General features: G+C 35.8%; 1 non-coding gene across 1 annotated transcript; it reads left to right on the plus strand.

The window, feature by feature from the left end:
• Window positions 1–6,034: 6,034 nt before the first annotated feature.
• Trnag-ucc lies at window positions 6,035–6,106 on the plus strand. The gene has a single exon. It is a non-coding gene; the product is annotated as a tRNA-Gly (tRNA).
• The last annotated feature ends 20,267 nt before the right edge of the window (window positions 6,107–26,373 follow it).

Here is a 26,373-nt window from a genome sequence, read left to right on the forward strand (position 1 = left end):
TAATAAGATTTCGATTATAATAAAGCTGTAATTTGAAATACATGCCCCATCGTCAGAAAGTTCATGGAGATGGAAGAAGGATCTTATTAAACACCCATCACATACTCGTAGATACACGCCATACTGCATTGATTTGACTTAGGTCCGTAAATGTGGTTCAAACCAGCTAACAAGCTGAGACGAATAAGGTAACTAATAATAAATAATAAAATGTTTATTTTAGTACATAACACAATTAATTTTACATTAACAGTGGATGGTGCCCCTTATTAAGCTTATCAAGCCTGTGTCAGGAGGCACCGCTCTTCCATAGCTATAATTTAAGTGTTTAATTTTCACATTTCTTAACAACGTCAAAACAAACAATGTTTTAACAATTTTCAACATTCTTAACTTCTAATTTTAAATTTAATTTTAATCTGAAAACGTATATGTGTGTTAGTGTGTATGAATGTGTGTGTGTGTGTGTGTGTGTGTGTGTTAATCTGTTGCCATAGATTAGGAAAGTAATGTTTTCAAAGCAAGTGTTCTAATAGATCTTCGGTATCCTAATACGTTTTCGACTGTATCCATTTTGATATAAGTTTCTTGCAGTCTCTATATCTTTTAGCGTACATTTCTAATTCCATATTAATTAAATTAAACAAATGGGCCGATCGTTTGTTGAATTGTCTGTTTGCAAATGTTGTATTTACTTTAGATGACAAGAATCCGCGGTAGCTCTTGCAGATAATCTCGATGTCTCAAATAAATATTGTAAATGATAAATGTATTATATAATGGCTTTGTTTCAATAGAGTATTTTTGGGACCAGATACATTGAACTTTTTGAATAATATCACATTGAAACCCCTTTCATATTTCAAAAGTTCCTTTAAATTACCCCAAAACGTGTAATGACTTTCTTCCTGGAGGGACCCTAAACTTCCCACAGCACGCAGTCGTATGGAACGGGCGACTGTCTCAAGGAACTACAAGGGTATTAACAATAATCAAATAGAGATGAGGTATTTTGTAACTGTTACTTTAAATACTCGCACTTGTAATATTATTAAATAATACCAAAAATATTTATACAGAAGCACATTTATAAAACAATTAATAATAATGTTATAATGAGCTAGACAGGTTACCGATCAGAAGATCGAAATGACATTTTCCAGGAATTACATTTGCTCGAATTTTCATAACCTGGAAAGTAATTTTGAGAGGTAAATGTTTTTTCTTTTAAACCTAACTTATCCTAACCTAACTGAACCTAATAGTGTTACGATAAACATCCAACATATCCTGAAGAATAACGGTTTCGTTATAATTCGGTTTTCGGGGTAATAAAAATTCGAACAAACGCTATTTCGGAAAAAAGAAATTCGAGTTTGTGATAGACAACCACATCAATTACCTAACTTAACTACCTAGGCCAAAGCTAATTCCCTAGATTATGAGTACAAAAGTAATGGAATTAACTCAGGGCACTACGCCATTAATTGAACACCAGAACCAATTTAAAAAAGTTCATTTCTCGCTCCCACAATGCAAACTGTTGGGCCATCGAGATCGTCAAATAGATAAAGCCTCGTCATCAGCCAATCGCAGTTCACTACTGGATACAGGCCTCTCCCAATATGTGCCAATGCGCACGGTCCTCGGCTATAATGCCTTGACGATAAATAATTTCAAATACCATCCTTTTTCGCTGCATTTCAATTGTAAGTATTGCTAATATGTGTTTATAAAGCACGTTATGACTAGTTTAGTTTTCAAAAGTACGCTACCAATGATGTTTATGTGATTAATGTTTCACAGGCTAATGTGAAATTACCTGTTGCTAAAAACAAATCACCGTAGTGGAATTATACAAGTGTATCTAAAAATATTTCCATAACAATTTTGGTTGCTTTTATATCACGCAAACAATATTGTTCCGTTACTGATACAGATGGTAATCATGTCAGATTAGATGTGTATTTATATAATATCCTGATGCTTATCTCATGTAAGATAACAAGCATATGTACCTATTACTAGCGGAACGTTAAGAATAGTTTAGACTTTAAACTTCCTGTACTCGGCATTCATTGCAAATGCCAGTGAATAACAAAAAACTGTATTATAGCTCAGCAAATGATGGCCTTAAGAGAGACAGCTCCGTAGAGGAGACCCGTATCCAGCAGTGGGTTGTAATACTTCAGAAACTTTTGGGACGTAGTCACGACATCATTTTTTTTTAGCATTAGAGCTCCAGCCGGCACCTTACCTGTTTCTGTCGCCAAGCAGTAATGTGGGCAGTCTTATGTTTCGGTTTTAAAGGGTTGTCAACTGCTAGTGTCAACTTAAGTCTCAAGATGACGGGCGCAGTGGCAGTGCTCCTCAGATCTTTGCGATTTAAAGCTCTGGGTGGCACTGAAACTGTTATAGACAGGCGCGTCGTTCACCAGCATGCGCACGAATTGTTCGTCCCGTGACTTGGTATTATAAAAAAATCGTTCTCATCATTTCAGCCAAAAGATATCTGCTGCTGGACACAAGTCTAACCCAAGTAAAAATATCCTCATACTTACAGTGAATAGCGACATCTCTAGCCAGGACTGGAAGCTGTAAAGGTGCCTAACTGGGTGACGAAATACTTTCATAGACTTGTCACATATGGCGCTACGGCTAAAAAGTCGTTAAAAACCGGGTACAAAGAGCCGACAACAAGTACGTAGAAAAATTCGTGAGGTCCGCTGGTTCGTTCCGTGGCTTAGCTGGCATAGCGTCCGGCATGGTTTGCTAGAAGATGTCGGTTCGAATCCGTCCGGATCAAAGGATTTTTTTTTCTGAGTGTATGATCTTTGTATTAATAATTATAACAAATTAGTGGAGTATCTAATTTCACAAAAAACTTATTTACCCTTATAGATGTCGTATAAGGCGACAAGGATCACCAAACAATGAGGAGGCAAGAGCGAACTTGCCTAGAGAAAACTTGTACCCAAACTGCCATCGCCAACCCTCCTGACAAGCGTGGCGATTAAAGCATAATTCCCCCAAACGAAGGTGTAAACGAAATCAAGACCCCTAGTCCCCGGCGGCCCCGCTATTCCTGACTACAGCAGCGATCATGGTAACGATAGGCACAACAACTCACTTCGCTTTATACTTAACTTTATCGTAACCGGATAAATAAGTAATAATGGATACGAGACAAACATACTCACAGATAATCTCCAATTGGAATCACTGCGTACGATCTTACTATAGATCATAGGTTCTCAAACTTTTTGCTCACCGCTCACTAAGGCAAGATGGAAAAATTGCAAGGCCCACCCATCACAAAAAATAATTGAAAACACGTATTTTTTTTACTTTACAAGGAATATATATATAATGTGATGGGTGTAGTTTATATACCAGGTTTTTTTGCAAATGCGGTAGCATCAATTGCTTCCGCCCGCCTAGGACTCTTCAGCGCCCACTGTGGGACGGAAGTGACCACTTCGGGAAACTATGCTATAGATTTACGATCGGGTATTGTAGTAGATATGAAAATAATCCATTGACCGTATCAATCTAGTTCTGTCGCTATAGCTCTGTAAGTATAGCCCTAAAAATTTGTCTAAGGGTGCTTACAGATTTGGCGAACATGCTGCACGCTTAAAGTGCGCCTCTGTAATGACATCTGATCGTGCGCACGAGTGGCACGCGTATAGATCGAACTACCTAATGCAGCTCACGAAACAGGCGCATTCGCCAGATTTGTACGCACTCTTTGGGCACGTTCAAATTAGGCGTTGTTAGAAGCGCAACGCAGCTGCCGCGCGGCGGCCGCACGCTGCGGCGGTGCTGAAGTGCGACCAAATTTTTTGTGATGTTTTATCTTTCGACTCAGTCATGCGAGGGATTCTGACGAAGAAACCTTACTTTTACCTAGTTCTTAGGGCACACAATGCCATATAATAAATTCTTTTTAATAAATTACATATTTTTTTCATAACCAAGTAAAATGTACTGATAGTTTCTATAATTTTCTATAACTTGAAATTCTAACTCGCGTAGGCGACGTACGTTACGTATATAATTCAACTGCCTCCATGGCCGAACGGCTACCATGCCGGACTGGCACGCAGAGGTCCCAGGTTCGATTGCCGGGCCGGGAGAAATATTTGTATAATCTACATTTGATTCACTCGACAGTTTGGGTGTAATTTGTGGTTGTCTATGTGTCTCTGGCATCCGCGACACAGGGTTTACCTAGTGCGGAGCTATATTGAGTGTGCGCATTATATAATAATAATAATATATATTTTTCAATTTAAATCGTGTATACTTGTGTTTTTTAAACAAACCAACGATTTACGCTCGTGATCACGGCAAACTGAGCTGGTAAATTCATCAATCACCCTAAATAGTTTCATTTCCTTTCTGTAATAACTAATAAACGAAAATACTTAAGAACTACATTGCCTAATACTTGTTACGAGATTCGATATTACGTATAAATAACAGTTACTGAATTTATTACTCATCTCTACCATAAATTCACGCGACATTCTTAGAGAAGTGAAAGGTAATTGAAATTAAACTCTAAGTCCTTGAGTTAAGATGTTTTACAATCAACTTTCCATTTGACTAATTTTCTCCGAACACCTGTTAGGGCGTTAATAATAATTTATATTACATGCCTGTAAGAAATTGATAGGGAATTTAATTCAGGCCATCGTCTTCATTCTTATGCCGTTGATATACAACCCATTTGCATGTAACGCTTTGCTTCCCCCTTCATAATGTGTAGGTACAGCAAAGAGGTGGAATATACTAAAGGCATCTTTCATCCGAAAGCTGACATCTAGGCTACACTGGTATTTTTTAAACGTATAACAATTTTCGATCACGTTGTCGCTTCGCATAGTGTGACTCAGCGTGTGTATATTTTACGGTAAAAAAAAACATTTTTGAAAAGAACTTTGCTGTCGAGCAAAACACACAACGTTTCACCTCACTATAGCGACGAAAATGGTAGATGAAAAAAAAAACAGTTGAACTATAACAAAATAATTTCATAAACAAAATTAGTTACCGTTGTCAATTTAATGTCAACAATAATAAGGACGTGCCCATTATGTTTTTTTTCGTCGAAAGAAAAAGTTAGGTGCACCACAGTCCATCGGCATCGAATGACAAAGAAAGCCTTTCCGAGCTAGTGAGGTGAAAAGTTTCCTATTCATTTTTTAAATTTCACGCTTCGGAGTCATTCGTGTTATGGAAACCAACGAATAATTATTATTTTTAGAAACCCTTTTATCCAGTTAAACATCAATTAAAATATTTACCTTATATCTAAACGGACAAGGTAAACTTTAAATTGATTAGCTACATACAATTAAGTACGTTTTAAAAAAAACACATACCGTTTAATTAAAATATAGAACATCTTACTGACTTAATAAGCCTTTAGTTTAATAAGGTCAACTTTTGATTACAGGAGTGAATTAAACGAGCCAGATAATTAAGCGATACATTATAGTGAAATACATACATAGGTTAACAATACAATCGTCAATTTCCGTAAAAACTCGAATAGTCCCGAAGCTTGAACTTTAGAAATGAATACCTACAATCGTACCTTTTTTTTCGTACCTACCTATAAAATACTATCTATAATGTGTCAAAACTCTTTACGGAAATTATATTTAAAAACATTTACGTAACGTCCAAATTTGCGGTTAAAAAACGACTACAGTTTGACCTGTGTCTGCGCGTATTACTTATTGAGCAATGGACTTCGAAATATATATTATTATTTTTAAATCAAATCGAATCCCTACATAGCCAATTAGTCATTTTCTTTCAGCTTCGCCGTGGTCGGGTAAACAATACCCAGTAATAAAGCAGCTTTTGAATATCGTTAAATCTTTTAATACGAACTGTAATTCACCATTTATAAACATCAAAGTGCAAGACGTCTACTGTGAACAAGTCTGACGTCACAAGGCAATGACTGCGGACGTGAGAGCGTTAGATGGTAAGTACATATTTCACTCTAACTGCCGCGGCGTTGGTGGTGTAATGGTCAGCATAGTTGCCTTCCAAGCAGTTGATCCGGGTTCGATTCCCGGCCAACGCACGCTCTTTTTACTTTTTTTTGCTTTTTTTATTCATAATTTAATAACACATTTTCGACTTTGATGACTTTATTGATTTTGAGCTAAATTTAAATTTTCATTGTTTCAACTGGTGCATCGCTCACTCTGTTTCGAGGAGATCTGTGTCTAGTAGTGGGACATATGTCGTTTGATACAGTCCACACTGAAAATGTTGTAAACCACTATGCGCCGTCACCAGAATCACAACAATAAAATATTATCCTTCGGTCCACTCAAAATTTATTGAAGTTAAAGTAAAAGGCTGTAAAGAAAAAGGTGTATAAAAAACAGGTACAACAGTATAAAACACTCCCTCACTAATATTATAATAACAAACTGTCCAGACACTTACCCCAAAAGAGTCGAGTCATACAGAATTACTAGGTTTAAGTGGTATTAAAATTGGTACATGATTTTGGTTAACTGGTAAAACGTATCAAAAACTCGCGATAAAAATTAGGGTACATACAGTCCTGTTATTTTTAATTTTACTGTGATAAAATAGTACCGTTCCGGATTGAGCTGGTAGTGACCACAGATTACTATATATTGACGACGAAACGAAACAAAATCAGAATGGCGAGACAAAGGAAATAAAGAAAATTTAAGAACGAGTGGCCAGGAACCAGAGAAAAGGCGACAAAAAAATTGAGATGACGATGTAAGGAGGTTACATCGTCACAATTACTTATACAGGGTTACTTTTAAAATACCAACAACCTTGAAGAACTAAATTACTAACATCATAAACAACGTGATAAATATAATAAAAATAAACTTATAAGTTTTTTTTTACTACCTGACACTTTTAATTCTGTATTTTGGTAGTAGTAAGTTCAAACATGTAAGAGTCCTCTCCGCCGACTCCCGCGTTTTGTACAGTTGTCAACGATGCAAACGCGATACACGTTTTAAATTAATAAACTAATTTATTTATTGAACGTATTTATTAATTTTACTTTACTTAAAAAAACCCAATGCTTACAATAATTAACAGTATGATATTCCATTCCACCAAGTTATAAATACAGTTAACTATATATAAATTCCATAACAATGTTAACTGTACATTTGATATGTACTTGTCAAAATAGAAGGCCGTGTTCACATAACAAGTCTAAAGTAATAAATAACACAAGATTTTGACAATCATAACTCTCATGATTTATTAAACAACAATTGTGTACGTCAGTGTGTACCTTTCGTGTACATCTGGAGCAACCTGCCTTATCTTTTGACCACGATCGATGGGACGCATTTTAATGTATGCAATAATAATAAGAAGAAGTAATTACAACTTTATGGTGATAATCAGACTACACACATTCACCACTAGCCTCTGAGCACCTTCCTCAAGTCCTGCTTAACTAATCTAGATAAAACTATGTAATCTCGGTACAGAATACTAAAAAAACCGACCTCAAAAGACAATTATCCCCTAGTTTGCCACCCGTAGAGGTGGAATATTTTCTTCTGAGGTACCACCCTTTTTCCAACAAAAAAAAAATCAAACAATCGAATAGAGAACCTCCTCCTCTTTTGAAATCGGTTAAAAAGAACAAATATACAAGATTTAGATCCGAAAGTTTCCGTTAGACGACGTCCGTAGGCGAGTGGCTTACACACCCGTTTTTATGGTGTCGCCATCTCTGAGATCCCGAGTTCAATTCCCGGCCGGATCAGTGTGAAACTAACTTTTTTATATTGTCTCCGGTCTGGTGTTTGTGGTACCGGTATGGTATTTCCAATGTGTAGTAATCTCGAAAGTCGAAAAACCTTATTGTACAGCAGTACAAGCTAAGCTAACATTTCAAAACAATGACTTATCATTTACACATCATACAAGAAAATATGAGTGATTCAAAAAGATGACTACCAGTTCTAATTAGTGCGAAATTCTTTAATTAGTAAAGTAAATTGCGACTGTTTTGTTTTCACTTTGTTCAAAGGGTTGCTTGTAATTTTACAAACCATTTACGTTTGAGATTTTATCAGATGTACGAGTATTTTACTGAGACGAGAGTTTTGATGACCTCGGTGAACCGACGACGATTTGCACTGACGGCCCTGGATGAAGAGGTGGCGGGTTCGATTACCTGTAATAAGTTAGTATATATATCTGTCTGTGGCATCATCGTGCCCGCCAAACACATCGACTGATCTCGAAATAGTTTTATTCTCACTTATTTTTATAGTACCTAGTTACAGGACGAACAAGTCGCGCGCCTGGTAGTAAGCGACACGCCTGTCCATAGCAGTTCTGCCATGTCAAACCAATAATATACAGTAAAGTCACTTACAGTGTTTTGATTTAACAGCGCAGCGCTCATATGATGTATCCTAATCTGTACCCTGATATTTCGACTTTGGAGGAATTATCTAGTGTTTTTGAATGAGATATGAAAAAATTTAGAAATTATTTTGACCTGACACGGTACGCAGCAATACAGTCTTTTGCAAAATGCAGTAGTGTTGAGGGGCGCCTGAGTTAGCGAAAACTCTCACATCGCGCAAGTGTCGCAAGAACAGGGGTCTACTATCATTTGTCGCGGCTCAAATTTTAACAATAAAAAACAACATTCTATCGTGTCAAACCAAAACACTGCAAGGTTCAACACAGTGTTTTGCAATTTCATAATAACAAGAATCTTTCGGCTGTTAATGAGGGAAAAAAAAATTATTCGTTTTTCAATACAAATAACTTACTTTCCAAAGGAAAACTATAATAGCCAGATAGATTTCTTTAATATCTAATATACAACGTAAGTTAAATGTATCCTTTTATGTAGTTAACTGAAAAATTCTTTACGCAGCTTTTTCTCGAAATGAATTTTTGATATTCAGTGTTTTGGTTTTACTCAGAGCTTCAAGACGAGGTATTTCATTGCGAGCCTAGATTTTAAGAGGTGAGGGGTGGTGTGTAAATTAATAAGAATGAAATAAGAACTTTTGTATACATTTTTAAGACTTTAAAGGCCTAAAATATAGGAATGCGTCAGTCTTGCATTAAAATAAATTAATAAAATTGAACAAAATCCAGGCTTTATTCAAAATAATAGGAGATTTCCATATTACATTTTTGTTTTGTAAACAATAGGACGTTGGGTAACTTTAATTCGGTAACTGTGTTCTGAGTAACGTTCGTAGCCTTTGCTGGTCGAGAAGTTCGAGTAATGGTACGGGTGTGACGTCATTTCGGTTCGGTTTCGAATACGACAGTTTGACGTTCGATTCGGATATTGTGAATAAAAATGAAAAAAAAATCGTACGATATTAAATCGACACGGTCGACAACAGAGTTATTCTAACGTTCTAAATCGACCCCCAGGTTAGAACGAAATAATATTTGATTCACATGTTGACTCAAGCCACTAAACGGAACTAAATTCCCTAAGGAACACATCGTTTTAAACATCATGTAGTTTCCAAATAGTAAACATGATGTAATTTCTCCGAACTAATCAACATTTATACAATACTGTAACAAGGGAAAACCCACTCATTCATAGTAGGTAGACTTCATGTCTTGAGAATTCAATAACCATTTTAACTAAGCCCCCTAAAATGTTTCTCGTTGAGGTGATTAGGTGTCTTTTTAAAATGGCTACAATCAACGACATTTTTAGCACTGCGATATTGGACGAAGATCTCTACCTTGATAGCAAACCGAGGCGATAAAGTGTCAAGTTATGACGGGTGGTATTTAATATGACGTAGTTGGTTTACGTAGGGTGCGTCATACCGAATCCAAATTTACATTCAATACACGGTTGCTTTCGAGAATAAATTTGTGAGTCTAATTAATCTTCAGCTAAATGTGATATTCCTAGGAAGTCTAGTCTTGCTACCCAGATTTATCAGTAACTCTGCTCAATAAATTGGAACGGCTCCAAAATATGTGTGTTAGGTTCATCTTCGGACTACGTAAATTTGACCATGTCTCCCAATTTCGCGCATAAATTAAATGGCTGCCCATCCATCAGCGTAGAGATCTTCATATCCTTTCACTTCTCTATTCAATTCTGTTCTATCCCTTTACGCCTTCTTATCTTAAAGATCGCTTTACTTTCCACTCTTCTACACTCTGTCGTCCCCTTCGCTCCTCTGATACTCTCTTACTTAACTTGCCCTCTCATACCTCTAACTTTTACTCCAACTCTTTTACCATTTTTGCGATCAGATTGTGGAATTCTCTCCCTGAATCGATTCGACGATCCCCTTCTCTTGATTCCTTCAAACTACGCGTCAAGGATCACTTCTTTAGGAGTTGAGCCTAAATTTCGTCTGTCCTCTACTATTCTTTCATTTATTTCCTGCATTTATACTTCATTTTTCTTTTTCCTTTAAAAGTATATAAGCATTTAATATTATTGTGTATTTATTGTTATGTATGTATTAATAATATTATTGTTATTTGTATGTATATGTATATCTATCTATGGATATTATATATTTTGATTATTACTTATTATGTAGTATAGTTATGATGATATTCTTTGGTTGCACCTCTTTTGCATATCCGAAATGTCTATCCTAAGGTTGCCTGGAAGAAATTGCTACATAGCAATAAGGCCGCCTGTTGCACATCGATTTACTACTACTATTATACTTAAGCTATTGTACTGGATTTTAATTGTAATTTTTATGTGCAATAAAGAATATTTCATTCATTCATTCTAAATCGTACAGGAGCTATTTCTGTGTTCTACCATCATCATCAGTTTATTATACGTCCCACCGCTTCGCACGGGTCTCCTTTGATGGCTAGTCCGCCACAGTGGCCTAATGAGTTTTCTTTTATTTTTAAAGTACCAAGTGGGTCTGTCACAGTGCTGCTGACAGCTTTAAGTCGCAAAAGTTTGAGGGGCACTGTCACTTCGCCCTGAGACGTAACTTACCAAGTCCCATGAGACTGTAATTTCTCCAACACCCTTGCAAACCGGAATGTTATAATTTGAGCGTTACTGCTTGGCGGCAGAAATGGGTAAGGTGGCAGTACTTCCCTGAACAAATTATTCTACAATGAGCTCTACTGCTATTAAATTATATTATATTTTTATATATCGCACCGTTAATACAATAGTGTATTAACTCAAAAAGAGTATTTTTTTCAAAATCGATGAAAAACGAATTACTCGCTTCCAACGAAATGTTATTACAATTTACGTAAAGGTTAAAGTTTATTTATTACAAACATGTAAACAATTCCCTACTTGCCAAATAAAAGGAAAAAGTAACTTAATATTTTTTAGAAACTTATTTATTAAGCCTGTTTTACCCAGAACTAGTTCGCAAAGAGTTTAAAGAGGGACATAAAAATTTATTTAAAAAAAATTATTGGTAAAATATCCTAAAGGATGGAAAAAAATAAAGGAAAGGAGCTGCCTTATCTACGGAACAAACGTCCCTACCTAAACCAAAAATGTCCACCACAAATGGCGGATTTCTTTAGTGTTGTACCATAATCATAGATAAGTCAATATCGACATGCAAATGTATGGCTTGAATGTTGAAACTGTTCTTACTGTTTTGTAAATTTGTGTAGTTTTGATTAATACTAGGCTATTATTACAAGTAATGAGCCATGTCAATCGAATTTAAATATAAAGTTATTTACCAATAAATGTAACGATGGAATAGCATTATCATGTAATCTTGTTACATTCAAAGTTCTATTCAAATTTGAATGGAACGAACAAACGGCATTCGGCAGTCCTGTAATTTCCAACCACTCTTTCTTTCTTTTTTAATTTGTAGGTAAGTTTTAAAAATACTAATAATGAAATAATAAAAACCTCGTAGTGAATTGTTTCAATAATAGAATATCGATAATGTGTCTGATTACTAGAACAGCACTATCTCAAAATAATCGTTATCAACAATCATCAAAATATACTAACAAATAAGCAATCTAAAGTAACCAAAGCAAAATTCGGCAAGACTTATGAATAAACTACTTAAAAGAGTCTAATTACATGAGATATTTCGGCTATTGTATTATTTATAGGCAGAAAAATAACACATGCCGGTGTAATGTAACATTCGGTTGATTTCCGCTTTTCCAACTGCCGCACCCCTTAATGCTACAGCGACGCATTTTTATCAATACTTGATTGTTCTCACTGTCAATATTTTTGTCCATTTCATTACAATTCATGCAAATAATTCACTAAAACATTTGGCCATACATTGGTTTTGACATTTGATGTACCCTTTGACAACCGGATACAGATATCAAAGGGTACTCCAAAAATGGTAAAATGAGGACAGGTGGCATTTAAGATGATGTTACGTATTTTCGATTCCCGTGTTTGACATAAATCAATGTAGTGCTATCTCTTTGGCTTACGACGGCACGCAGTAGTTAAACAAAGACAATAACATGTTTATGTTTTCACCGTCTAAATGCATAATATACATATAACGTCTGATTTATATATGTCAATATATCATGTCCTTTGGTTTCCATAGTCTAAGTAAAATATAGACGGCAATTGGCCAGTTCAAATATAATGAATGTACTATAATTAGTAATGTTGTATAATTCTATGTATTAGTATAATTATGGACTTTGTTGTCTGATATTGAATAAATGAATTTGAATTTGAATTATTCTATTTCTTTGTTTTTTGTTTTAAAGCGTTTGTTTGGCTTTCGTCTAAATATATGAAGAGGCTGTATGGTGGAATCTTTGCCTGCCCTATAAATGGGTTAAAATTTATAAAATTGCGTTTATTATCATGGATTGTTAACAAACTACACACCTTAGAATAATAACGCATAGAATGATAGTTTCATATCAAACGAACTGTCACAAGTGAGGCAAAAATCAAATACATATAGGCTAGTTTTAGTAGTAGGTTCATTTTCGGTTTTAGTGAATATTTATATAAAAATGCAAGGTGAGACTCGTTACTTCCTTGTGGAATGTGATGTTAGTATCTATTTTATGTTTGTCTGACGTATTTTTACACTCATTTACCGCACATTTCGTCATTTTTAGCTGAAATTCTTGATCTGTTCGCGGTGCAAGTTGACCTTGAGCACTGACGGCCCGCCCGCTCGTGTAGGCCCTTTGGGAGCGCTTCAATTTGCCTCACTTAGCGTGTGCGGATTTATATGCGTTATTATTCTAAGGTGTAGCTTAACATTGACTTAAGTCAATGGCTACACACTAAATATTGGTTCTGTTTAATTATGCAATCATTACATAATAAGGTTTTAAAATGTCGTACCTACCTATTACTTAGTCCCTATCACACTTTAAAAATACCCAAAAGTTATATACTAATACATAAAAATGTTCAGGCTTACGCAGTTTTTCGGTTTTCAGCATCGACCTACCAATAGGTCAATGGTTTTCAGTATTTTTTTTTATTTTTCCGAACAAAATTCTCCACTTCCTAGCACTACAAAATGACACCGAAGTTAGTTGCATATTGTAAACAACTGTGCGGAAGTCTACCATGCGTACTTTCATCGAATGCTTCGAGATACAATTGTGTATCCTTTAATGTATTTTAATAAGTTTTAACGCAATAAAACACCTTCATAAATTGCCACGATGATACCGAGACACTAATATAGACAAGTTACAAACATTTTCGATCGACCCCGGGACTTCAGAGATGGTGATATGCCGAAGTCACTCGACCCCGGAGGTCAATATGCTAATATAACAGTAAATAATTACGAATTATTATTCAATATACTGTATACATTACAATACACATTATAATATAGTTAGCGGACGGCAGACATTGTGAGCTTTTTCGTAAGCTCCTCAATAGAACATTATGATCAATAAGGTCATCACACGATGTCCATACATAGATCTATAGTTTAAGCATTCAGCACTTGCGCTGCGTATTGTCTGTCGGTACACTTTGATGGCTACGTTCCTAAAACTATGACGACACGTGTTTAGCCTTCTTGGAAGTGCCCTTTGTTTTAGGGTACGGTAAGGTTGGTATTTAACCTTTTATCAAATAGATAACGATGATGATCCATGTGAAAGTTCATAAAAATCTACAAAATATAACCTTGTAACAACGTTCACAATTTACGTAATTCATAAATTATTTTTATAAGCCTCGCTTTTAAATCGATAGCTTGTGTTTAAGTAAATACATTAAATTAAAGTAAAAATAACACCAAATCAATGTTTATTTGTGAGAAATGAGTGGAAATAGTTATTTTTTTCAAAAATTCTTTAATTTTTTACGACGTGCAAAGTTTACGTCATAACACTGCATTTGCTAGGGGTGAGGTTTATAGATAAAAAGTTTTCGATAATTTAATGAATAAATGCATTGTGCATGAATTCTTAACGTATGAATTTTAATTATATGCAATAAATTGACATGTCAGTGTAATTACTTTTTTCAAACTTACTAATTAACGATATGATAAATGTTACTTTTTAATTTCACGATGTATGAATGAAAAAGATGAACGATGAATGTCACGATGTTTTACAAACAATTTATTAATCATAAAAAAATGCGGAAAACATGAGCATGGCCGTGTTTTAAATTCTACTTTCCTTAGTAAAATGAAACTATTTTCAGGTGTAAATCGCGTATATTTCTTTTACCAAACAGACTAAAGTTTGAGGCTCTTACGCCTTTAGCTCCGTGGTCACAGCTGACTGAGATGATAAAATCATCAAATACAATATGGTTGCAAAACTTATTAAATACTTTTTTTACCTATTTCTGCCGCCAAGCAGTGATGTCGGCATTACTGCGTTCCGTTTTTGAAAGGTAAGGGTGCTGGTAAAATTACAGGCACATGGGACTTGTTAACTTATGTCTCAGGGTGACGGGCGCAGTGGTAGTGCCCCTCAGATTTTTGCGATTCAAAGCTCTGAGTGGCACTGCAACTGTCATGGACAGGCGTGTCACTTACCACTAGGCGCAAGACTTGTTCTTCCCGTCACTTGATATTATGAAAAAAAATGAGTAAACTGCCTCCGTGGCCGAAAAGTTACTATGTTGGTGTGCCACACATGGTTCCCGGGTTCGTTTCCCTGGCTAGGAGAAATATTTGTATGACCTAGATTTATTTCTCTCGTGAGTTTCCCGCCCCAGAGCTTCTCTATTGCGGAGCTATGAGTGTGTGCGTTATTTATTATTATTATTATTTATTAATTTAGTTTCGCAACATACAATTTGCTTAATATTTCATTTTAACAATATTAATGTTTTTAAATTTGTATTGAATTGATATTCAATTAGTTTGTATGTGAAATTACTCCATTAGTTTGTTATAATTATTAATACAAAGATAGAACACTCAGAAAAAATTCCTTCGATCCGATCGGATTTGAACCGACCTATTCTAGCAAACCGTTCCAGGCGCTATGCCATCTAAGCCATGGAACGAACCAGCGGACCTCACGAATTTTTCTATGTGCTTGTTTGTCGGATCTTCGTATTTGGTTTTCAACGACTTTTTAGCCGTAACGTTAATAAGAAATCTGTGAAAGTATTTAATAAATTAAACTTATTAATTCAAAGAAATTGGAAAAAAAACATTAATGAGTAGCACTGTAGTTTTATATCTTTATTTCATTCATTCACTCGTTCAAGAACCCTTAGGAGTCGACACACACTTAACCTCTCTACAAAAACAACATAAGGTTACAGTTTTAACTTTAAGTAATAGCGCACAAAAGAAACGGTGACACGTTTCTGTTACAAAAAATACGGCGGATGACTATGCCTAGTTTTTATGTCGTATAGAATACGTCATAGTGGTTTCTGATTACAAAACTGACGTATCTGAACAAGAAACGACTAACACAAAAATACCCAAAAATTCACATTCGTACGTACGTAAGCACATGTGAAAGCGTCAAATTAATTAATCGCCACTCATTCGTAAGGCAGATTACCCTGAGAAGTATAAGTAAGAAACTTTACTCAAATTTGCTTGCTTTCTATCATTTTTACCCCAAACCCCGTGTCAAGTCTATCAGTATTTTCCTTGACAAAATTACTATTCTTCTTAACATAAGTTCATCATCATTATACAATCTGACTTCAGCCACTGCTGGGTATAGGCCACCAAGTTGCTGTACTACTCCCCACGATCCCGTGCTAATCTCCATCTATCAATTCCTGCGATGTCGTCCGCCCTTCTCGCCTTGGACGTTACTGTATCCAGTCCTTGGGCGCCACTCAGTTATCACCTTGCTCCATCTGTCATCTTGCCTCCGTATCAGGTGCCCTGCCCAGCTCCACTTTAGCTTTGTGATGTGTTTCCCCACATCCTTTACCTTTGTTCGACTTCGAATCTGGACATTAGGAACCCGGTCTATAAGCTTGATATCGAGCAGGCACGCTCCATGGCTCTCACATAAATTACATTTTCATAAATGTACTGTGATGCTGGTGTAATAATGTTAATTTCTTTTATCAATAAGACTGCATCCTTTTTGGCAAAAGACTCCACAGATGACCAGCGGAATGACTGACCACAAAGTCAGATTGACTGGACTGGCGGAAATTCAAACTTAGACGGATTTTCTTTTGAATAGTTCTCACTAGACTGCTAACTGATGATGACCTCCCTGAAATACTGTACACATAAATCGTACAGTAAATACAATAGTGGAATGAGAGAGGCAAAGGTGGATTTATCTCTAAAAGAAATCTCTTCCAGCAAAACCCAGGGCAGAGAGGGCTAAGGCCGCTGGCAACAGGCGTGCAAGAGATAATGAGAAAGAAATATAATAAACTACATAAATAAAATAAAAAAATACCGTTACTTACATAAGTATTATAATGAAGCGTAATAAATAGCATCAATATTATGTACACATACACAAATAAATTATGTAAAAGAAATAATAAGATAATTACAAAGAGAGTTTAGTAAGAAAGTGCGCTGTCAAAGTTTTCTTGAAAGAAGCGATGATAGATATGCTAGACTGGATATAGGAGAGGAGAGAAGAAAAGGGTTAAAAAAATAAATTTGTTTTACAGCTAGGACGAACGAGCATCTATTTATTGCAAGAGGTGGTAAAATAGGGAAAGGAAGGCTGTATAACAAATAATCAAAGTGATATAAAAAGGTACAATTATTATAAAGCACTCCCTATTAAACTAAATAACACAATACTGGCTCCAAGAGGGCCATACAACTACATTTAAAAAATAAGCAGCCAGGAACCAGTAGAGGTTGATGATAAAATGGTGCGATGACAATGAAGGTCAGCATTGTGACAACGTGTGTTTATCGGTAGACTTTGTAAATCTGTAGTACATTTTTAAAATATAAAATGTAGGTTCACATATGTGTGAATGTGTAAAGAAAGAATGTTCAATTATTATTATACATAAAAAAGAAATCACAATTGTAATTTTAATATCTTAATTCTGCATTCTGCAAATTATACAAAAAAAAATGTAACTTTAAGTCCCGTGTGTGATTCAGTAAATGTATAGAGAGTAAAGGACTTTAATATATGAATTTATTTAAAGTCTCGCGGTTTATTTACAACGAAAGGCAATAGGAGAGACTTCCCGATTTAAAATTTGTTAAGTCTTATTCTTTGGTGGTCTGTTGAGATTGACATCATTTTGGCCTGTACCGCAATTTGCACAAATTACATGCAAAAATCTTAATAATATGTATTAAATTAATGTTGGAGAATTCGTTTTTGTTGTTAAGCGTTGGGTTCTGCGTACTTTTGAAACGCACACGCGCAAGCTTGCACAAACGCAAACGCACGTGCATACGTAAACGCACAATCACATGCATATCGCCCAGAATGATTATACGTATTGGGCAAAAGTGCAATAGCAACCCTCCATGCGGCTTTTGCCACTAGCTAGATTAAAAAAAAAACTGCAGCGTGTTTTTTCAGAACATACATAAATTTCATTAAGAAAGAAGATATCCATAACATTAACCTTAGAGCTAAGTCCAAACTCATGGTACCACGATATCGTTTCAACTAGGTAAACGTCTATTTTATGGGGAATTGTATATGTTTTTACAATAAGATTCCGGAGCATATATCATTGATATTGATTTCCTAAGTTTAAAACCTACATTAAAAATATTTTGATTCAAAAGTCATATTACAGAATTGAATACTACGGGTCGTATTCTAGAACTCTACTCAATGCTCAAATTAGGATTTGAGTATGGTTTAAACCACTCGAAATCATACTCAAGTCCCTGCCATTCGGGTCGTATTTCCAGTGCTTGTGTTTCTAGTGCAATCCTGACTTGAGCATTGAGTAGAGTTAAATATTATAAAGATGTATCGAAAGACGACATGGCTCTATATTCCACATAAATTTCATTGAAAGTGTGTTCCATAGCTGATAAGTTTATTTGAAAAGAGCAATCTCTAGAATTTCTTGCTCGTACTTCTCAGGGAAGTCAAGCATAGTGAACGAGCAGCAGCATAAAAATGAATTAATACTTTGACAATGCACAAACATTTTGGCCAACGCAATCGTTTTGTAATTAATAAATCTCATTACAATATTATTACCCGCACAAATTCAACATCTAACAGCAAAGTTGAAGTTTGGCCGGTCCTAAAACAACATGACATCACGTGGCGTCAAAATGTCTACAAAACTGTTTCCCCCGGGATCCCCAAAAACAATAATGAATCCCTAATTGTTTACGACGCGTGAAATCTCCGCCCAGAGCGATTTCGTGAAAGGCATCAGTCAGACCACACCGACAAAATGTGTGGTCCACTATGTATTTTGTTTTAAATTTTTTAATACTTTCAAACAGGAATTCGCTCGGAAATCTTTTTGCAACCCCTTGAGTTCTTGCACGCGACTCCAAAGAAACATCGTAACTAGAATATAATACGTATTTTTATTATTAATATTATAATTTATACTTCTAGTAGCAGTAGAGCTCCTTGTGAAAGAGTTCGTCCAGGGAAGTACTGCCACCTTACCTATTTCTGCCGCCAAGCAGTAATGTGAGCATTACTGCTTTCCGATTTTGAAGGGTAAGGGTGCTGGTGAAATTACAGGCACATGGGACTTGTCAACTTATGTCTCAGGGTGACGGGCGCAGTGGCAGTGCCCCTCGGATCTTTGCGGTATAAAGCTCGGCACTGCAACTGTTATGTAGGGGAGCGTGGGGGAATGGGAGCCTACTAAGGAAAATTGAAAATAAAAGTGAAAATTTACGCAATTTAAATTTTTGTTACTTATGAACGTACGCTTCACGTATCTGGCTACTAGACAATCACAGAAAAAATGTGAAACTAAAACATAATATTTGGTCTATAAAAAAAAACTAAAACATGTCATTCGCTCCCATTACCCTACAGTTCGGGAAATGGGAGCCGGTAAGAATCCCATGTGTCAAATAGGAGCCATTATATATAATCAGTCTGAAAAAAAATTAAAGTAATAAAATATATAATTTAGAAAGTAATGAGAATAAACAAGAAAGCGTTGAAGGAATATCCAGTGAACATTGCAATGGGATAAGGAGCGCCAAATAACTCTCATTACCCGCGTACCATCGAATTTAAAAAGGAATAAAACAGTAAAAACATTTGTATTTTTATTGTTATTTCAAGCATAACTTCTAAAATTTGATAGATATGGTGACATAGCTAGTGTAAATACAATATAGTATCTATGCATTTTAATGCTTACCTGGGATGATGAAATTTGTCAAAGTTTGTAAGCGCGGAGCGAAAAACACACAACCATCTGACTAGCCCACAGGACTCGAACCTTGGCGAACTTTAACGAAGACATAGGAGTGCCGTTTGCACAAATACGAGCATTGAGTTAACACCGCTCTCATTACCCGCGGGCTCCCAATACCCCACGCTCCCCTATATATCGCTACCACCAGACTCACTTGACGCGACGGCAGCAAAGAGGTTATGTCCTGGTTAGTCCTGGAACGGGACGGGAGGGTTCTGAGATTGACCATGCGCACAACCTAACTTCTCTGTTTGTACTCTAAGCGACACGCTGTAGAAATCCAGCAAGTTGTTAACGAGTCTGGCTGGAATTAATCGATGTACGGACAAAATAATATTATAATCTACCTCTATAATAAAAAATAACAATCTTTTTATAGTGTATTTATAAATTTATGCACTGGATCTATAAAATCGTATCAAAAGCTTTGCAAATGTTACCATTAAACTTAATAACTTGATTAAGTTATAAGCAACTTATTCGCGATTTCGCTTCAGTTAACGTCGGCTTAATATGTTACTGTCGTATTAACTTGTCAACTTAACCGTTTCTATTTAAACCGACTGTTTTAATAAGGATTCTACGATATTTTATCAAGCCACTGTTAGTGAACAAATCAACACACTACTGAGTAAAATAACAGCCACTAAAATTGGAGAACTTCCTGCGCTATGAATACCACAGCCACGAAATTCATCCCGAGCCTCTAAGCACTAAACCTAGACCAGAAACAATTTAGAAAAGCTAATTTGCCAAATTTGCCCTTCCGGAAACTGCGCCTGGAGCGTCCTCATATTTAACAGCTTCAGTGGCCTAACGGTCCCATGGAACACACGTTCCAAGTTCGATTCCTGGTCAGACTAACTGATCGTCGACCGATGTCCTTGTACATCCCATGTAGACCCATAAACGCCCAGTTACAAGACGCGAAAGTTTTCGCGCGGCGACCGCCGTTACCAATTAATGGGGCATCTGAATTCTATTTACTAGGCAACAACATTTATTTTCCTTGGAATAATACAACCGTGCGCTACTAGTGGCTTCATAACAAATGTAATTTCGTAGGATATTTTCTGTTTATTAAAATATTTTATTTTTTTATTAAGAAAACAAACAGCTTAAAATTAATTTAACTAGTAACTCTAACAACTAAAATCTAATTGTTGGTCCTCACAAATAACAATACAATATGGAACCTTAGTAAGTACTAGTAATGCGACTGAACTGTCATAACGGAAACAAATATCATAAGTAAATCGTAGCGGAAACGGAAGCGGATACAGGAGCAGAAGTGTAAATAACAGTATTTATTAGTACTTTATAGAAAGATATCAATGAAATAGCTCCAAACAGGGCTTGTTTTATGTTTCATAATTACACTTAACTGCGAAAAAACACTAGCCCCACCGCCTAGTAATATGCGCGCGATAACATTATAAACCGATTAAAGTCCTGTGATACAAGTTACGGAAGCAGAAACGGAAACAGATGTAAAAAAGCAAGCAGAAGCAGAGGTCTGTTGCATCACTAGTAAATACTTGGTGCATAATTTAACTTAACCTATAATATAAAAATAAAATAAAAGAATCGTGAATCTAGAGATTGGATTTTTGTAAGGGTGTCGTGTTGGGCGTTTCAATGACGTCAAAGTCCAAATTCGGCTTATCTTTTATTCCGTACAATGCCAGGCAAACTCTCATATAGGCCGTAGGCTGAAATAGATCTATCTCACCCTTGCAGCACCGAAGGTAACAATTTACAATACTAGAAGTACGAAAGCGGAAGTAACTGTTGAGTGGATAGGTTCCGAGTACCGCGCTCTTCAGTTGCCTATTAAGAGCGTGCTTTTTTCTGAAGGATTTTTATTAAATGGTCCTTGATAACCTTGATTGCACCACTGGACAAATTTTTAACTAGGGCTTGCAGAATCGGTCCGGTTCCTAAAATTTATGTTCCCGATGCTAGAATCAGCTTAGTACCGGTACTATCGGTATTCCCGGTAATTCTAATACCAGTAAATATGCTTTTTCCGGATATAATAACATAAATAACAAAGAAAAACTTAATTATCTAATCAAACTAAAGGTTTTTATTCAAAATATATATTTGGGAGATAATTACCATTAAATTTAACATAACATAATATCGTACAACTACATTGTCATATAAGGTTAAGTAGCAGTTTAATGGCAGTAACGTGCGCCCATGTGAAGTTGCCAACGGGCGATTTCGCATAGCTCTGTTGGCAGGTAATTCTTTACCTAACCGGGAGTACCGGGAATCTACAGCCATCAAAGAGCAAGCCCTACTCTCAACCCTTAATATTTAAGTAGCAGCCCTGAGAGCGCTTAGGACTTAGGACCCCCATTCAGAACTCTTCAATATTTTAACCGAATCGTTCGATTGAATTGGGCATCGTTCTCGAATCGAAGAGCGCTTTCCGAGCTATGCAGAACATTCCGAGTTACACGTTCGGATACGGTATGGTTATCCAACAGCGTTTACGGATTTAGTCGGTGAAATAGATTTATAAATATAAACTAATAAAATTGAACATAATCCTGACTTAAACTTAAAATAATAAGAGATTTCCATATTACATTCTTGCTTTGTAAACAATAGGACGTTCGGTAACTTTCATTCGATAACTGTGTTCTGAATAACGTTCGTAGCCTTTGCGGGTCAAGAAGTTCGAGTAATCGTACGGGTGTGACGTCATTTCGGTTCGGTTTCGAACACGACAGTTTGACGTTCGAGGTAATGTGAATAAAAATGAAAACAAATCGGTCGTAAGGTTCTGAATCGAGCTAATGGATTTATGAACTGGAGGCTTTTTGTCTCCGCCGTGATTTGGTGTGGAGTGTTTAGCCTGCGTCCCATAAACAAAACTCAATCGGAGTATTCATCATAAAAAGGAAAATTTTAAAAGCTCGCATTAAGTTTTTCCCGTAATAATACGGTTCAGATTGCCTGGGTGGAACGGCAGGGACGCTGGCTTTATTTCAGAATTTATTTTTAAACGTATGCTATACGTATTTTGTTTACTTCAGTTGATATAAAAAAAATCATTGGTATATAATAATAATAATAATAATGTTTATTGTTACAATATTAACTGCCTCCGTGGCCGAACGGTTACCATGCCGGACTGCCACGCAGAGGTCCCAGGTTCGATTCCCGGGCCGGGAGAAATAGTTGTATGTCCTACAATTATTTCTCTCGTGAGTTTGGGTGTAATTTGTGGTTGTCTATATGTGTGTCCATGGCACCCGCGACACAGGGTTTCCCTAGTGCGGGGCTATGTTGAGTGTGTGCGTTATTTATTAAAAAAAAAAAAAAAATAGTTACAACACAGTAGTGAAGTCCCTGACACCTGAGCTAGGTATAACCTGCGTTACAGGAGTCAGTGTCCTCTCAAACATTTGACCTTACATTACCTATTTCTTAACAATTTTAATACGTACATTATTAAATATGAATTATATATTATATCCGCTCGCGCGATGCGCTCCTCCTACCGCAAAATGGCGGCTATTTGGTTTCGCAAAATAGAAAAGGATTCAGTTTAAATACAAGTTTTTATAAATAAAAATTATAAGAAGCACTAATGACATTTTTGGTGTACTTGGATAAATATGATAATATTCCCTTTGAGTGGTTCAAACGTTTACCATGAAATTACTCCTTAAAATATAGTTTTTAAACATTTATATTCAGGGTAAACTTAAAAAACGCTACTTACGGTATGTTTTCAATAAATAAACACCGAAATCACCAGCCCAAACAATAACACACACGATTGTCGTGACGTATTTTTGAAGTTGTTTTTTTTTTAAATGACAGACCCAGACATTAAAAACTTTATGGTTTGCTAGAGTAGTTACCGAAATAGCAATTAATATTAGTTCTTTTACCTGTTATAACTTCGATATCCGATAAATCGGTATAAAATCATCATCGACACCTCTAGGTGTGGTATGCGTCTACGGCGTGTCGCGTGAGCGGATATGTTTTACTGAGTGTGTGTGTGTGTCTGTGTGTGTGTGTGTGTGTGTGTGTGTGTGACAATATATATTCGCGCGTTAGTAGTATAAGGTCTATTTCATTGTTATTATTATTTATTTTTCTCAGTTGCTACAATAAGGCTCCAGTTTTATGGTAATCTAAGGTTAATAGCCAGTTCTTAGTTTTAAGTTTAGCTTCACGAGCAGATAACGGATATATGTTTCAAGTTTTATTAATTTTATTATACAAGTACGGAGCCATAAATAGTAACTAACGTCTAGCCCAAGCTGTGCGACATTTAATGGATAAACACACATTAGTGCCGGTGCGCTTTTTGATGTTATTGTATTTGCAGTATGGAGTGACTCATATATGTATGTGTCATACACAGTATATATATATATATTACCTATTGAATACAGCAGCTTTCTTGTAAAATTTCGAGGAAGGTTTGTGGTTTTTTGCTATAGTGAACCTTTTTAGGAATCGTGTGTTCATATCGTATTCTAGTCAATGTATATCCACAACTTTACTACAATATTTTTTCCAATGTGATTGATTCAACACTCTCACTGTCACGCGGAATCAACCAAAGCAATTTGAGGTTGTATAGACTCTTAATATTGCGATTTACGTCATCTAACGTCTTTCGAGTGAACTAATATGAAGTAAAATCTCTTCGGTTTTTTACCGCCATCGGCTGTAGCCATCGTCATCCGGATACGGTCATTGTTTTATGTATTTTTTATCTTTGAACTTGTTTTGTAATGTGCATATTTAAACAGGTGTTTATATAGGTATATTTAAAACATGAAGTGCAAATAATTACATAATAAACAAAAGCCATAATGAAGAATTCTGAATAAACGATGAATACACTGCAAGATGACATAAGTAAAAAATTCCACGAGAAAATGTGTGGACGATAACTAGAAAACGTATTACTAATTGGCTCTTAACTGATTTAAAAAAAGATACAGTCTCAATTGACTTAATTTATTACGTATCTCGGTGATAAAACTAAATAAATGATATGATAAAAATAAATATTCAACTCAGTCTATTCACTTGATCCTGAGAATAGACTTTATGTAAACTCTATATTTTTTTCCAAAATTGCAATTGATTGTATGATACAGATTTTTTGTTACAGTCATTGGTCGGAATAGGGTGGTTCAAATGAATAGATGCAGTCATTATTTTTTGAAGATGGAGTAAAATGACATTTTCAGGTTTGTCAGTTTTCGTAAAATGTTAAATAGGCATGTAGTTGTTGTCGCCAGTTTTATCGATAGATTGTGAAAGGAGGTAAAATTTTGCCAAAAATTTCTGAATTGTGAATGTTACAACGACGTTGTAATGATTTTGTGATATCTTAACGGTTACATTCAGAAAGTAGACTAAATGAAGTGACTTCTTTGGGTTCTCCGGTAAAAATTTGCGTTCCGCAGGGCTCAATACTTGGACTTTTCTTATTTCTCATTTATATTAATATTGTTTGTTGACGACACATCCTTGATTTTTAAAACAGACAGACATTACGTTAACTATGACAAAATTAACGACACCCTCTCAAAGTTCATTGGTTTAAGGCTAACAATTTATTGCTCAAAGCAAAGAAGACAAAGTGTGTTAAATTTGAATTACCTAATGTAAAATCGACGAGTCTAATCATAGAAATAAATGGAGAAAAGTTAGGCCTTGTTAATAAAGCTGTCTTTTTGGGAGTGACCTTAGATAGTAGACTTCAATGGTTTCCACACAATTATACCTTCCTTATCCACCAGATTAAGTTCTGCTACTAGTAGAATACGTGAGCTTAACGATGTTACTTCCATTGACGACACCCGTCAATTGTTTCGAACTCGGGCTAGCCAATCGGAGCGCAGTTGTCACAGTAATGATATGGCAGAATAGTTTTCAAACCAATTAAATGACATTTCGTCTCTATTTCGGGTTATATACTCGATGACTACACAGCACCACAGGCTGAAAAGGGTCCGCTACTCATCCTCGTACCGCTCAACTACACACCGTTTCACAACTTCGGCACGCATCCTCGAACCGCCTAGCTACCTCGCATGTCTCTGGCGGAATCACAATCGCAGCCTTACCCGGGAATATCACACGATCACTTGGGAACGAGCGACTCGAAAGGTGCGAAGACCACCGATCGACGCCGACGATGGCCGATTGCACGTCAAGAAGTGCGGTGACTCTTTTATGATATAGGAATAAATACTATCCATTAATTTACTAAATCTTTTCCATATATAACAGTTATTTCAAGTTAAGAATCGTTAGATATATACCTATATCTACGTACAAATTTTTTTTAAATACAACAAAGGCCCTCGTTTTCTTTTCGATGATTTCCTTCGAAGAACAAAATAGTTGTCGAAGATTTTATACATTAAATAAAGCAGTTTTTCCAAGGATCTAATATAAACTCTGTTCTACTAATGTAAAAAAAGGTATACGCTATACGCACCTAAATTCGGTTGTAGACAACTAAACCTATACAATTACCT

Source organism: Hyposmocoma kahamanoa, unplaced genomic scaffold (genome assembly GCF_003589595.1).
Source record: "Hyposmocoma kahamanoa isolate Upper Pololo Valley unplaced genomic scaffold, ASM358959v1 204, whole genome shotgun sequence".
Taxonomy (NCBI): domain Eukaryota; kingdom Metazoa; phylum Arthropoda; class Insecta; order Lepidoptera; family Cosmopterigidae; genus Hyposmocoma; species Hyposmocoma kahamanoa.